A 14,918-nucleotide genomic window follows, 5' to 3' on the forward strand; every position below is an offset into this window, starting at 1 on the left:
TGGATAGAAAACAATGGGTAAGCAAAGCATACCAGGTGGGAATTATATGCAGTTCACATAAACACACATTGCAGGAAAGGCAGAGTAGATGGACAGCAGCATACCAGGTGGGAATTATATGCAGTTCACATAAACACACATTGCAGGAAAGGCAGAGTAGATGGACAGCAGCATACCAGGTGGGAATTATATGCAGTTCACATAAACACACATTGCAGGAAAGGCAGAGTAGATGGACAGCAGCATACCAGGTGGGAATTATATGCAGTTCACATAAACACACATTGCAGGAAAGGCAGAGTAGATGGACAGCAGCATACCAGGTGGGAATTATATGCAGTTCACATAAACACACATTGCAGGAAAGGCAGAGTAGATGGACAGCAGCATACCAGGTGGGAATTATATGCAGTTCACATAAACACACATTGCAGGAAAGGCAGAGTAGATGGACAGCAGCATACCAGGTGGGAATTATATGCAGTTCACATAAACACACATTGCAGGAAAGGCAGAGTAGATGGACAGCAGCATACCAGGTGGGAATTATATGCAGTTCACATAAACACACATTGCAGGAAAGGCAGAGTAGATGGACAGCAGCATACCAGGTGGGAATTATATGCAGTTCACATAAACACACATTGCAGGAAAGGCAGAGTAGATGGACAGCAGCATACCTGTGGGTAGACAAAACAGCTTGATTAGAGGATACAGGTGGTGATGAGGATGATGAAAGTACAGCAGTGATGAATGCTCAAATGCCCCATGGAATTCTAGTCTAATTCATAGCAATTAAAAAACTGCAATTTAAAAATGCAATTTCTAAGATGGTCAGACACGTCTGGTCAGACTCATGGCTATGAATTACCAATAACCCAAAAACATAGGACGAGCTCTGAGACGTGGGAACTCTGCTGACCGCAATCCCTAATCCTATCACACCACACTAGAGGTAGCCGTGGATTGCGCCTAACACTCCCTATGCAACTCGGCACAGCCTGAGAAACTAGCTAGGCCTGAAGATAGAAAAATAAGCTTACCTTGCCTCAGAGAAATTCCCCAAAGGAAAAGGCAGCCCCCCACATATAATGACTGTGAGTAAGAAGAAAATACAAACACAGAGATGAAATAGATTTAGCAAAGTGAGGCCCGACTTACTGAATAGACCGAGGATAGGAAAGATAGCTTTGCGGTCAACACAAAAACCTACAAACAACCACGCAGAGGGGCAAAAAGACCCTCCGCACCGACTAACGGTACAGAGGTGCTCCCTCTGCGTCTCAGAGCTTCCAGCAAGCAAGAAAAACCAATAAAGCAAGCTGGACAGAAAATATAGCAAACAAAAGTAACACAAGCAGAACTTAGCTTATGCAGAGCAGACAGGCCACAGGAACGATCCAGGAGGAAGCAAGACCAATACTAGAACATTGACTGGAGGCCAGGATAAAAGCACTAGGTGGAGTTAAATAGAGCAGCACCTAACGACTTAACCTCATCACCTGAGGAAGGAAACTCAGAAGCCTCAGTACCACTCACATCCACCAACGGAAGCCCATAGACAGAATCAGCCGAAGTACCACTTGTGACCACAGGAGGGAGCTTGACCACAGAATTCACAACATTTAGCCCCAAGTTTTTAATTTTTCTAAGGACTAATAGGAATTTTTTTAACCAAAAATTGGGGTCCATTTTTTTCCTGAGTGCACCAATACCCTACATGTAATTAGGAAATATTTTTAAGGCACAGTGCAAAGCTCAGAAGGCAAGGAGGGCCAGATTTTACTGTTATGGTTTGCAGGTGCCATGACCCACTGCGAGAGCCCATGAGGTGCCAGAACAGCAGAACACCCCATAAGTGACCCTATTTCACAAACTACACCTCTCAATGAATTCATCTAGGGGTGTGTCACAGAATTTCATACCATTGGACAGTGAAGACAAAATAACTACATTTTACCACCAAAATTTAGTTTTAGCCTCAGATTTTACATTTTCACACAAGAAGTGGGTAAAAATATCACCAAAATGTGTCCCACAATTTCTACTGAGCATGCCAATACCCCATATGTGGCTTTAGAGTAATACTTAGCCATACGGAGAGACTCGGGAGGAATGGAGCGCTATTTGCCTCCTAGAGCACAGATTTCCCCATAACAGTTTGAGTACTCCATACAGAGACCCAAATTGCTAGAAGAGCAGAATTCTCCCTCAAGTGATCCCATTTGGGAAACTGTACCCCTTGGGGAATTTATCTACAGGTGTAGTGGCGATTTTGACTCTGCGTATTTTTCAGAAACAAGCAGCAATGAATGTTGCCGAGTGAAAATTGCAAACCGCCGTTGTAGTGACCAGTATGCTGTAGTGACTAGTACGCTGTAGTGACCAGTATGTTGCAGTCACCAGCATGTTATGCTCAACCCATACCTCTGGAGGTATGCACCCGTAAGTTAGGCGGGCTCTCATCGCTTCAGAAATGCCAAATGTGGGCACAATATGTGGTTTAAGTACACAGTGGGGCTCAGAATGGAGGGATAATTTGGATTTGGGAGCACAGAATTTGAGGAAATTCTTTTGGCGGGTGAGGAGCCATTTCGCTTTCCCAGAGCCTTTGTGCTGCCAGTAACATGGAAGCCCACTATATTTCCATTAACAGATGACAGATCTGAGTGAGGGCTTTATTTTTTTGTGGATTGAGTTGAAGCTTTTATTGGGAACATTTTACATAATGTTTGGGATCACATTTATCCGGTGTTCTACACACAGCATTTACTTTTGGGGTTTCCAACTAAATCTCCAAGTGACGTTATTCAGATGGAACCCCCGAAGGATTCATTCACTATAATGAGGCAATAGAGTTATTCTAGTCTCCGTCTGGCCTCTGTTCAGTGGTGTCCTTCTTTTCAGAAGTGCACAAAACTGTGGCTGATGGCACTTTTATGCAATCCTAAAAAGACGGACACCGCCGGATCACAGGTCAGATACCGTTGTCACGCTCGCGCCCAGACTGGTTGGCACGGGCGTGCGGGGGTGTGGCCCCACTGGACCACAGATCAAACTTCCCTGGAAGGGGCATAACTAAGTAGCTTCCTAGGTGTTCGCTGGAGCCTCTGATAGTGAGGTCAGACTTGTGCAATAGGAAGCTACCAGGTACCTCTCCAAGGTGGTGTCTGGCTGTGGCTGCTGATCCCACCAGGGAACGGAACATAGACAAGCAAGCTGGCATGGCTGGCACTCTGGCAGACAGGCTGGCACGGTTGGGACACAGGCAGACAGACTTCTACAACAGAGACACTGGCAGGCAGGCGGGCACAGCTGGCTCTCTGGTAGGCAGGCAGGTATGGCTGGCTCTCTGGCAGGACAGGCGGACAAGGCTGGTACACTGGAAGAACCGGTAGGGACCAGTCTAGAGACAGGTATGTAAAACAGGTAAGAACCTGTTCAGACAGGAGGACTTAAGAAAAGGTAGAGGAAGACCACAAGAGTGGAGGCAGAGCAAAAGCATAGGAGCTAGAGCCAACAACAGAGATGCCAGAGGTGGAGCCAAAAGCAGGAAGCGGAGCCAAAAGCTGGAGGCGAAGCCAAGTGCAGAATCGCAGGAGGCGGAACCAAGAGCAGGAAAAGTAGTACCGCAAAGAGCAGAGCCAGGTAGAACCGCAAGGAGCGGAGCTGACGAGCGAAGCCACAGAGTGCAGAGCAAGGTCAGAGTGCAGAGCAAAGTCACTGAGAGCAGAGCTAGAGCTAAGCCACAGAGTGCAGAGCTGAGTGCAGAGCAAGACACAGAGTGCAGAGCTGAGAGCAAAGCCACAGAGTGCAGAGCTGAGAGCAAAGCAAAGTCAGAGTGCAGAGCAAGACACAGAGTGCAGAGCCAAGAGCAAAGTCACAGAGTGCAGAGCAAGGTAACAGAATACAGAGCAAGGAGCAAAGCAAGGTCGCAGAGAGCGGAGCCGAAAGCGGAGCACAGCAAGACACAGAGAACACACAGGAGGGAAAGGAAATCAAGACAAGGATATAAACGAACACAGGAACAGGACTAGACTAAGACAGACTCAGGAACGAGACAAGGCACAGAGACATGGACACAAGCCAGGGTACAAACCCCTCTGGGTGGCAGACGTAGGCCAAGGTACGAAGCCCCGCTGGGTGGCTACACAAGGACATAGGCCAGGGTACAAAGCCCCACTGGTTGGCTACACAGGACACAGACCAGGGTACAACGCCCCCCTGAGAGCTGCAACTTTTTTATTTTTCCACTGATGGAACTGTATGGCAGCTTTGCGGGACAAGATTACGTTTTCAGCTGTTCCATGTTTATTTATACCTATACTATAGTAGCCTGGCAAAACCCTTGACAGACCTCACCAGGAAGAAGGTACCCCACATAGTCAACTGGACCGACGGCAGTGAGGGGGCCTTTCAGGCACTGAAAACAGCACTGTGCAACGCCCCTGTGTTGCAAGCAGTCAACAGCAGTCGACCGTTCTTGGTACAGACTGATGCCAGCGAGTTTGGCCTCGGTGCTGTACTCAGCCAGGTTGACTCAGAGGACCAAGAGCACCTCGTGTTGTACCTGAGCCAGAAACTTTTGCCGAGGGAAGTGGTCTACTCCACCATCGAGAAGGAGTGCCTGGCCATAGTCTGGTCCCTGCAGCGCTTGCAGTCCTACTTGTATGGTCGCACCTTCACTGTGGTGACTGACCACAACCCTCTGCGCTGGCTAAACGCCATGTGTGGAACCAATGGCAGGTTGCTATGCTGGAGCCTTGCCCTTCAGCAGTTTGACTTCACCATTGAACACAAAACGGGCAGGGAGCATGGCAATGCAGATGGACTGTCCTGCCAGGGTGATCCTACTGAGGTGTGCATGGAGGCATACCGAGGGGTTCTGCCTCCGTAGCGCACACCAAAAGGGGGAGGTGTCACGATATTGTATGAAATATCATATAAGTTTAGTTTCTCTTGTTAGCCCAGGCTGTGGGCTAACCCCCCTTCCCTTTTTACTTTGTCCCACTATGGGACTATCATTTCTTGCAGGCTGAACGCTTCTACAGCATGGGGATGCAGCAGCATGAAAAACACCAAAAAAAGGACACATTCAAGGAAAAACACCAAAAACAGGCAAAGATGCTTACCTGTCTGAATAGGCCTCAATACAAATGCACAAGCAGGGTGCAGCGGACCCAAACAAAATAGCAAATGCACAGGTGCAATACCTAATGAAACAGCCAGCCTTCAATAAGGGTTTGGCCGTGTGGTACACCGATGCACTAAGATAAAATACTCTGTATGTGGCATGTTCACACAAGGAATACAAAGCATCTGGCTACAGCCTATTAATAACGCCCTATGGCGGGCTGCCCAGTGCTAAAATGCATCCCGTGTGAACAGAGGCCACAGTGTACAGAACAATTTGGGCCCAGCTGCACCCTGCAAAAAATATATGTGCAAAAAAAATAAATATATAAATATATGTAAGGTATTAGTTGATATTAGGGCCATAATATGGAAACTGGCAACCCACGCCAAGGGTCCTTACGTATTGCCAGTCCTACTCTAACATGAAAAACACCAAAAAAAGGACACATTCAAGAAAAAACACCAAAAACAGGCAAAGATGCTTACCTGTCTGAATAGGCCTCAATACAAATGCACAAGCAGGGTGCAGCGGACCCAAACAAAATAGCAAATGCACAGGTGCAATACCTAATGAAACAGCCAGCCTTCAATAAGGGTTTGGCCGTGTGGTACACCGATGCACTAAGATAAAATACTCTGTATGTGGCATGTTCACACAAGGAATACAAAGCATCTGGCTACAGCCTATTAATAACGCCCTATGGCAGGCTGCCCAGTGCTAAAATGCATCCCATGTGAACAGAGGCCACAGTGTACAGAACAATTTGGGCCCAGCTGCACCCTGCAAAAAATATACGTGCAAAAAAAAATAATATATAAATATATGTAAGGTATTAGTTGATATTAGGGCCATAATATGGAAACTGGCAACCCACGCCAAGGGTCCTTACGTATTGCCAGTCCTACTCTCACATGAAAAACACCAAAAAAGGACACATTCAAGAAAAAACACCAAAAACAGGCAAAGATGCTTACCTGTCTGAATAGGCCTCAATACAAATGCACAAGCAGGGTGCAGCGGACCCAAACCAAATAGCAAATGCACAGGTGCAATACCTAATGAAACAGCCAGCCTTCAATAAGGGTTTGGCCGTGTGGTACACCGATGCACTAAGATAAAATACTCTGTATGTGGCATGCCCATGCTGTAGAAACTGTCAGCTCTGCACTGACAGACAAACTTGCTCATCATGCACTGGGCATGGTCAGTAAGTTTCCTAGGTCTGGTGACCCGGATATCGTCATGATGACATCGGGTCACCTCCAATCCAAAGGCAGGGGGGCTTAATATATTGCAATCATCATATTATATAGCACTATGTACTTACAATTGCTCAATTTGCCTTTCTACCTAGTAAATTCTTCTTTTTTCTGCTCTTTGTATAAACAGGAAGTCTCTTGTCCCTGCATTTATCTTTTCCCTCTTCAACTGCTGACCCAGCTGCTCCCACCTCTTCTTGCAAGGTACTTTTGCAGTGACTTGTCACTTATACAGAGAAAATTGAACTACTATATCTACATAGAGCTTAGAAGGATTCAGCTAGTCAGTTCTTAATCACACGATGTCATAGACCTAATGTAAACCCAGCAGCGGACACTGACAGCTTGGGACCCCTGTGCTAGAAATGTGTCTGGGCCCCCCTCTTTTCATGGTGACAAAGCTATATATATATATATATATATATATATATGTATACATATATATATATATATATATATATATATATACATACATATATATATATATACACACACACATGTATATATATTACATAGTCTCCATTATTATGTATATTGCCGTCCCTTATTACAAAGTGTCCTGTCTTGTTATGTACAGTACCGTCCCTTACATATCGAATTATATAGAGCCCTGTTCTTTATTACATACCATCCTCTCTTGTTAGATATATAATGCAATGATGGCTGATAGAGGATGGGAAAGCTTCTTTTCTAATGGAGGAGCTGATAGACTGGTCTTCTGGTCACCGGCTGTTCCATTAGCAGTCATTTTACATCTAACGAGAGGCTAATGTAATAAAAGAGGGTGCTGTGAATAACAAAAATAACAAGAATAAACTATGCAAGAGACAGCATTGTACATAACAGCAGAGGAAGCTATATAATAAGGTAAGGCACCTTACTCACTAGAGAGGATGGTACGCAATAAGGGGTGGCACCATACATAAATGAGTACACTATATACTAAGGCTGTGCTATACATAATAAGTCCAAACTGAAGAGATATGACACCCGCACTGCCGTAATTAGTTAGACCCTTGTGACTCAGGGGTATATGCAATGTACCGTATATGCCTTTTGTCAAAATAAAACATCAATCGCCATGGGCATTCCACCTGGGTGCCGCTAACAAGAAAAAACAGTTCATATAGAAGTGTCCAAAAGAAAGAAAAATGACAGGTCGGACCTGTCGAAGTGCTGCATAGCACGAAACAGCTGTCGTCCTGTATGCGTTCACTACCCTCCCTGCATCACGTAACTATGTGTTAATAAATCGCTGAAGTTCACCACCGGTGAGTGCGCTTTCATTTTTCTTTCTTTTGGACACTTCTATACATAATAAGGCTAAGTCCCTGTGTCTGTGTGCAGTGTGGCACCACCACCCCATCATTGCCCTTTCCACACCCCATCATTGCTCTCTCCACCACCCCAATCATTGCCCTCCAGCATCATCTCCATCATTTACCTTTCCACCGCCTCCATCATTACCCTCTCCACCACCTCCATCATAGTTCTCCCCCTCCCCCCATCATTGTCCTTTCCACCACCTCCATCACTGCCTTCTCGCCCACCACCCCCATCATTGCCCTTTCCACCACCTCTATCATTACTTTGTTCCCCACAACCCCCATCATTGCCCTCTCCATCACCCCATCATTGCCTTCTTCCCCAATTCCGCCATCATAATATATAACCTGTGACCTCTTTATACTGCTCAGACAGATTATCCAACATCTGCATCCTAAAATTCCAGTGAGGTGAAACATCACAAACTAGGTGGTGCTCTCACAGACAATCATGGATGGATATCTGGTGGTGCAATGGAGAAGGAGTAGGAGTCATACTTGAAGTACAATAAGCAGTAGTGGGTAATAACAATGATGGAGGTGTAGACACTGATCAGGTACTACTTGAGGTTGCGTCCTAACTAAACTGAAAGACGAGCGTAAGAAGGGGGATGAGGGCAATTTGATGTTTGCTTTAATTGCTGTCATCTTGCTTTTCCCAATTGAGCAAACGATGTCACTTCATGTGCTGATGAAGAGCCATAGCTCTTAATCTATGCAAACAAGGAAGTTCACTGCTTATTTTCTTCCTGCAGAGACTGCAAAAGAATTGTCTGGCAGCAACCCGAAAAAGCATTCCCAAACACAAGATACTGAAATGTATGACTTGCCACCAAGATGACCAGAGCTTTCGTGCACTTTTGATCCTCCTCCACTAACAGTACATGTGGCATCACCTGCTCTAGAAACAACTACACAACAGGCAGATTTTGCCTCAGAGCATCTTTTAGCCACACATTGCCTTCGCTATCACCGAAGTAACACTCTCCACCTCTGATGTTGTAACCTTTTTAGTCACTCCTCTCTGGTTCTTAGGTCTAGTTCACCACAGAACCATCATAATTACCTATCACTAGGTAATTACATAATAACCTATCACTAACTTCTGGCACCTTCCCTTCTGCTTTCAAACATGCCACAATCACGCCCATCCTTAAAAAGCCAACCCTTGACCCAACAGCTACTGTATGTCCAGCTATAGCCCAATATCGCTGCTCCCATTCGCTTCCAAACTCCTGGAGTAGCACGTCCACACTGAACTTTCCTCCCACCTCTCATCTAACTTGCTCTTTGACAATCTACAATTTGGTTTCCGCCCCCATCACTCAACTGAGACAGCCCTGACCAAAATCACTAATGACCTACTTACAGCCAAAGCTAATGGACAATACTATGTACTCCTCCTTCTAGACCTGTCCTCTGCTTTTGACACAGTTGACAACTGCCTCCTACTACAGATCCTCTCCTCCTTTGGCATCAAAGACCTCGCCCTATCCTGGATCTCCTCATACCTTTCCAACCGCACATTTAGCGTCTCCAACTCTCACACTACCTCCTCATTCCACCCTCTCTCTGTTGGAGTCCCCCTGGCTCTATTCTAGGACCCCTACTCTTCTCAATCTACACACTTGGCCTGGGACAACTCATAAAGTCCCATGGATTCCAGTACCACCTTTATGCTGATGACACTCAGATCTACCTTTCTGGCCCAGACGTCAAATCTCTGCTCTCCAGAATCCCGGAGTGCCTATCAGCCATATCCTCCTTCTTCTCCTCTCGCTTCCTCAAACTCAATGTGCACAAATCTGAACTCATCATCTTTCCTCCATCTCATAGATCTTCCATACCTAACCTATCTATCGCAATTAATGACATCACGTTTTCCCCCGTACCGGAAGTCCGCTGCTTCGGAGTAACCCTTGACTCTGCCCTGTCCTTCAAACCGCACATCCAAGTTCTTTCCACCTCTTGTCGCCTTCAGCTCAAAAATATCTCCAGAATCCATCCTTTCCTCAACTGTCAATCTACTAAAATGCTTGTGCATGCCCTCATTATCTCCCACCTTGACTACTGCAACATCCTTTTCTGTGGCTTCCCTGCTAACACCGTTGCACCTCTCCAGTCCATCCTTAACTCTGCTGCCCAACTAATTCATCTCTCTCCTTGCTACTCCTCCGCTTCCCCTCTCTGCCAATCTCTTCACTGGCTCCCATGTCCTCAGCGTATCCAGTTCAAATTACTAATACTGACCTACAAAGCCATCCATAACCTGTCTCCTCCGTATATCTCTGTACTAATCTCCCGATATCTTCCCTCACGTAATCTCCGGTCCTCCCAAGACCTCCTTTTCTCCTCCACACTTATCCGCTCCTCAACCAACCGCCTCCAAGACTTCTCCAGAATATCCCCCATCCTCTGGAATTCTTTGTCCTAACACATCCAACTATCAACCACATTCGGATCCTTCAGATGGAACCTGAAAACCTACCTCTTCAGGAAAGCCTACAGCCTGCACTGACCCCGCTGCCTCCTCACCAGTACTGAAGCTACCGCCTCACCAACAGCGGTGCTCCTACAACCCTCAACCTATTGTCTCCACCCCCTCCATCCTGTAGAATGTAAGCCTGCAAGGGCAGGGTGGTCACCCCTCTGTATCAATCTGTAATTGTTAGTTTGCTTACTGTAAGTGATATCTGTAATTTGTATGTAACCCCTTCTCATGTACAGCACCATGGAATCAATGGTGCTTTATAAATAAATAATAATAATAATTATCATCTTTGTCATCCCTGATTCGGGAGACAGTTGCCTGTGTGTGGGAAATAAGTTATGTTCTTTAGTTTCCCTTCAATTTGAATCCCACCTGGAGATTTACCCGGCCCAGAGTGCTGCTACTACAGGCAGAGCCCCACAAGCCTATAGTAGAAAAATATCTCTTGGTTGTGCTCTTAAAGAAATCTTTGTGGTTTATAATTCTTATTCCAAGGATGAATTCTGCTTATCTTGGAGATCACATGGTCACATCTTCCTGACCAGTGGCGTAACCGGGGGGAGGCAGCCGGGGCATGTGCCCCGGGCGTAGCCGACAGGGGGGTGCCAGCAGGCCGCCTGATGTGGCGGTCCAAGGAGGAGGCTCCCCGTTGGCAGAATTTTGCCGCCCTCACACTGAGATTCTTCCGTTCTCTGAGCCGGCTGTCAAATTGAAAGAGAGAAAGAGCTGCGCGTCGGTTCCCAAGGATGTACTAGCGTCTTCAGATGCTAGTACCCTTGATCTATGCCCTGACCGCCGCTGGCACTTCCGCATCAGTGAAGCGCAAGCAGCATGATCAGGTCACATGATCACGCTGCTGACGTCACTCGCCGGCTCTTCACAGGCAGCCTTGCGGTTTGTGGTAAGTGCTCCAGCTCCATATGGCTGGGTAAAGGAGGCTGGAGCTGAAGACTTCGAACTGCCAGAAGGAGAGATGCGGGCTGTGCTGTATACTACTGTGTGGGCAGTGCTGTATACTACTATGCGGGCTGGGCTATATACTACTGTGTGGGCTGTGCTATATACTACTATGTGGGCAGTGCTGTATACTACTGTGTGGGCTGTGCTATATACTACTATGCGGGCTGTGCTATATACTACTATGTGGGCTGTGCTGTATACTACTATGCGGGCTGTGCTATATACTACTAAGCAGGCTGTGCTGTATACTACTATGTGGGCAGTGCTGTATACTACTGTGTTCCTCAGATTTCTCCACCACATGCAACTGCACCCGGGAAGGGAGGGGATGGGGGCAGAAATCAGGACATTATGGAGGCAGAAATCTGAGGACTTTATGGGGCAGAAATCTGAGGATATTATAGGGGGCAGAAATCTGAAGGGGGGCGGGGGTGCCAAACTGATCCTTTGCCCCGGGTGCAGGAAGAGCTAGATATACCTCTGTTCCTGACCTCTGAATTTACTAACAGATGCAGCTGTCATTGACCTATGCTGTCCAGCACATGTTACAAATGTAAAGCTACAGCCTTAAGTGGTCATGCAATCAGCTAAAGGTAGTGGGCAGAGGCTACATGGATACACAGAGGTTTAGGCCGGCGTCACACTTGGTGTAAGACAATACGGTCCGTATATTACGGCCGTAATATGCTGAAAAGTCCCCAAAAAAGTGGTCCGTAGCTCCTCCGTAGGCAGGGTGTGTCAGCGTATTTTGCGCATGTCATCCTCCGTATGTAATCCGTATGGCATCCGTACTGCGTGTTTTTCTCGCAGGCTTGCCAAACCAACATACGGCTATACAAGGGATCCATGTTTAAAAAAAAAAAAATGTATATACTGTCTCTCTCTCTCTCTCTATATATATGTGTGTGTGTCATTAGACACATATATGTATATATATTATTACTTCATACAGCGCTAGATAGCTTTAACCCCTTCATGACCCAGCCTATTTTGACCTTAAAGACCTTGCCGTTTTTTGCAATTCTGACCAGTGTCCCTTTATGAGGTAATAACTCAGGAATGCTTCAACGGATCCTAGCGGTTCTGAGATTGTTTTTTCATGACATATTGGGCTTCATGTTAGTGGTAAATTTAGGTCAATAAATTCTGCGTTTATTTGTGATAAAAACGGAAATTTGGCGAAAATTTTGAAAGTTTCGCAATTTTCACATTTTGAATTTTTATTCTGTTAAACCAGAGAGATATGTGACACAAAATAGTTAATAAATAACATTTCCCACATGTTTACTTTACATCAGCACAATTTTGGAAACAAAATTTTTTTTTGTTAGGAAGTTATAAGGGTTAAAATTTGACCAGCGATTTGTCATTTTTACAACGAAATTTACAAAACCATTTTTTTTAGGGACCACCTCACATTTGAAGTCAGTTTGAGGGGTCTATATGGCTGAAAATACCCAAAAGTGACACCATTCTAAAAACTGCACCTCTCAAGGTACTCAAAACCACATTCAAGAAGTTTATTAACCCTTCAGGTGCTTCACAGCAGCAGAAGCAACATGGAAGGAAAAAATGAACATTTAACTTTTTAGTCACAAAAATTATCTTTTAGCAACAATTTTTTTATTTTCACAATGGTAAAAGGAGAAACTGAACCACGAAAGTTGTTGTCCAATTTGTCCTGAGTACGCTGATACCTCATATGTGGGGGTAAACCACTGTTTGGGCGCACGGCAGGGCTTGGAAGGGAAGGAGCGCCATTTGACTTTTTGAATCAAAAATTGGCTCCACTCTTTAGCGGTCACCATGTCACATTTGGAGAGCCCCCGTGTGCCTAAAAATTTGAGCTCCCCCACAAGTGACCCCATTTTGGAAACTAGACGCCCCAAGGAACTTATCTAGATGCATAGTGAGCACTTTGAACCCCCAGGTGCTTCACAAATTGATCCGTAAAAATGAAAAAGTACTTTTTTTTCACAAAAAAATTCTTTTAGCCTCAATTTTTTCATTTTCACATGGGCAACAGGATAAAATGGATCCTAAAATGTGTTGGGCAATTTCTCCTGAGTACACCAATACCTCACATGTGGGGGTAAACCACTGTTTGGGCACATGGTAAGGCTCAGAAGGGAAGGAGCGCCATTTGACTTTTTGAATGAAAAATTATTTCCATCGTTAGCGGACACCATGTCGCGTTTGGATAGCTCCTGTGTGCCTAAACATTGGCGCTCCCCCACAAGTGACCCCATTTTGGAAACTAGACCCCGCAAGGAACTTATTTAGATGCCTAGTGAGCACTTTAAACCCTCAGGTGCTTCACAAATTGATCTTTAAAAATGAAAAAGTACTTTTTTTTCACAAAAAAATTCTTTTCGCCTCAATTTTTTCATTTTCACATGGGCAGTAGGATAAAATGGATCATAAAATTTGTTGGGCAATTTCTCCCGAGTACGCCGATACCTCATATGTGGGGGTAAACCATTGTTTGGGCACTCGGCAGGGCTCGAAAGGGAAGGCGCGCCATTTGACTTTTTGAATGGAAAATTAGCTCCAATTGTTAGCGGACACCATGTCGCAATTGGAGAGCCCCTGTGTGCCTAAACATTGGAGCTCCCCCACAAGTGACCCCATTTTGGAAACTAGACCCCCCAAGGAACTTATCTAGATGCATATTGAGCACTTTAAACCCCCAGATGCTTCACAGAAGTTTATAACGCAGAGCCATGAAAATAAAAAATAATTTTTATTTCCTCAAAAATGATTTTTTAGCCTGGAATTTCCTATTTTGCCAAGGATAATAGGAGAAATTGGACCCCAAATATTGTTGTCCAGTTTGTCCTGAGTACGCTGATACCCCATATGTGGGGGTAAACCACTGTTTGGGCGCACGGCAGGGCTCGGAAGTGATGGCACGCCATTTGGCTTTTTAAATGGAAAATTAGCTCCAATCATTAGCGGACACCATGTCAAGTTTGGAGAGCCCCTGTGTGCCTAAACATTGGAGATCCCCCAGAAATGACCCCATTTTGGAAACTAGACCCCCAAAGGAACTAATCTAGATGTGTGGTGAGGACTTTGAACCCCCAAGTGCTTCACAGAAGTTTATAACGCAGAGCCAATTTTTTATTTTCCCAAGGGTAACAGGAGAAATTTGACCCCAAAAGTTGTTGTCCAGTTTCTCCTGAGTACGCTGATACCCCATATGTGGGGGTAAACCACTGTTTGGGCACATGCCGAGGCTCGGAAGTGAAGTAGTGATGTTTTGAAATGCAGACTTTGATGGAATGCTCTGTGGGCGTCACGTTGCGTTTGCAGAGCCCCTGATGTGCCTAAACAGTAGAAACCCCCCACAAGTGACCCCATTTTGGAAACTAGACCCCGAAAGGAACTTATCTAGATGTGTGGTGAGCACTTTGAACCCCCAAGTGCTTCATAGAAGTTTATAATGCAGAGCCGTGAAAATAAAAAATCATTTTTCTTTCCTCAAAAATGATGTTTTAGCAAGCATTTTTTTAGATTCACAAGGGTAACAGGAGAAATTGGACCCCAGTAATTGTTGCGCAGTTTATCCTGAGTACACTGATACCCCATATGTGGGGGTAAACCACTGTTTGGGCACACGTCAGGGCTCGGAAGTGAGGGAGCACCATTTGACTTTTTGAATACGAGATTGGCTGGAATCAATGGTGGCGCCATGTTGCGTTTGGAGACCCCTGATGTGCCTAAACAGTGGTAACCCCTCAATT

The sequence above is a fragment of the Ranitomeya imitator genome, chromosome 3 (assembly GCF_032444005.1).
Source record: "Ranitomeya imitator isolate aRanImi1 chromosome 3, aRanImi1.pri, whole genome shotgun sequence".
Taxonomy (NCBI): Eukaryota; Metazoa; Chordata; class Amphibia; order Anura; family Dendrobatidae; genus Ranitomeya; species Ranitomeya imitator.